Raw genomic sequence first — 2,410 nt, forward strand, 5'->3', positions numbered from 1 at the left:
TCTATTTGGCTTGGCTGCTCTAAAGTTTTTCTTAAACTTGAGCTTGGCAAATCTTCTGGAAAGAAATGCTAGATGTTCATCAATATCTTCCATGTCATTTTGTCTCAAAGAATCTTCATTTTCTGCTACCAGCCCCTTGCCCTTGTTTTCACAGACCTTTGAAGTTGACTCAACAGCTTCCATCTTCATCTCCTTCTCTTTCTCTAACTCAGCAAGTAGTGCAATGGATCCTCCTTTCTTCTTTCCTCTCTCCATCCTCTCATCTTGCTTTATTTCAAGCTCATAAGTTTTCAGGATGCCATACAGTCTCTCCAGAGTAAACTCCTTGTAATCTTGAGAGTTTCTCAATTAGACTGTCATTGGTTTCCATTCCTTTGGAAGAGATCAAAGGAACTTAAGATTGGAGTCTTTTGTCTGATAAACCCTTCCATACAACTTCAGAGCATTTAATAGTTTTTGAAACCTACTAAAGATGTCAGTGAGAGACTCACTTTCTTCACTATGAAAATGCTCATATTGCTGAATAAGTAGCCGCATCTTATTTTCCCTTACTTGCTCAGTGCCATCACAGATAATCTGTATAGTATCCCAAACTTCCTTGGCAGTTTTGCAATTGATGATGTTGTCAAACATGTCACCATCAACTCCATTAAACAAGATATTCATGGCCTTCTTATCTTTCCTGACTTGTTCAATATCAGGATCAGACCATTCATGCCTAGGCTTGGGGACAGATGGCTCATTTCCAGTTGCAGCTCTCATTGCTACATGAGGGCCTCTTTCTATGAAATCCACATAGGCCTCATCTTGAGAAAGTAAATGAAGATGCATCTTTACCTTCCAGTGATGGTAATTGTCTTTGTCCAGAAAAGGAATCTTGACTCCAACATCCTTCTTGTTCATCTTGTTGTTTTGTTGTGATCTTTAAACTCTTTGTTTATCAAGAGCTTGCTCTGATACCAATTGTTAGTCCCTAACAATGCAACAAGAATTACAGAAGGGGGTTGAATGGAATTCTTGAAACTTTTTCAAAAAGATATAAGATGTTCTATCTTAATAATATATAACTGTGTGAATTGATTTGAAAATATCTTGGAATGAATCAAGACACAAGTAATTAAAAACACAAGTCTTTAAAAACTTTCTGGTGGATTTGAATGTATCCACCAGAGATATATATTTTATCAAGAGAACTCTGTGTAGCAATTAGCTCGCAGCTGCTTACAAATTTGAACAACTAAGTTTACTAGAGAAATGCTAAAAATCCAGCTTACAAATGTTTCTCTAAGAATAATTATCTTGTTCAGTTGCTTGTTTTTCTATTTGCTACTTCTTGGTTTATATAACACCAATATTACAAAGTAATAAGACAAGATAATAAAATAAAAACTATCAAGTCTAATACTGTGCTACTTTATTACTCTATTCCAACATCTTTGAATATCTTCAAAATAGCATGGAAATGGCAATGCTTCTTTGTTCTCTAAAACCCAGTTGAATAGGCTTCCACATTCCATTTGCATACACTCGACGCATGTGACTGTGTTGTCACTGTCAACAGATATTTGAATTCTTTATCTGTCGGGTTCATGATCATTCGTCGGGTTGCCTTATTGATCATCCGTCGAGTGACATTGTTGTTTATCCGTCGGGTAGCTATCTGGCACTTGATTTCATTTCATTTATGCAGAATTACAAGACATCATCTATGTACAATTAATCAACCTATTCTGCATATCTAGTTAAAGTCAACATGACTTGAGTACTACTACATAATCTAAACAATGTGCTACAGACTTATTATTACACAAGCTATTCACTCGATGGATAATAATTCATCATCCGTCGGGACTATATTGAGTCATCCGTCGGGACTATAATCCTTATCCGTCGAGGGCTACATTTTTCACTAAGTAAAATCTACCAAGGTGTTTTATTAATGAAATCATCAAGTTCACAACATATCCACAACAACTTTCATATACACTCTCCAAATACATGTGAACTTGCTTGGACAAACGTCAACATATACCTCAATATAATTCGTAATGTCCTTGATGATCATTCATACATGAATCCAGCACACAAGTCATTATTTGTAATACCTATAATCTAGAGTATTCAAATTGATACATCTGGGAATATCACCTTATTTCATACAAGCTATTATCAGTACTTTCTTGTTAAAAGATTATGTGCTTTCGTTGATGACCCTTTTTATGTCTATTTCATGATAAAACTGGAATAATAATAGGTTGACATCCATTTCCTTGATGTAAATTCCATTCCCTGACGCCCATAATACTACTAAAGTCTGTTGCATAGATGGAAAATCCATCCACCACTTCTTCAAATATAAATCGACCAACGAAGCAGAATTTTGCATCGAACTCATTGAATAATTTTGTAT

Source organism: Apium graveolens, chromosome 3 (assembly GCF_009905375.1).
Source record: "Apium graveolens cultivar Ventura chromosome 3, ASM990537v1, whole genome shotgun sequence".
In the NCBI taxonomy this organism is placed as follows: Eukaryota; Viridiplantae; Streptophyta; class Magnoliopsida; order Apiales; family Apiaceae; genus Apium; species Apium graveolens.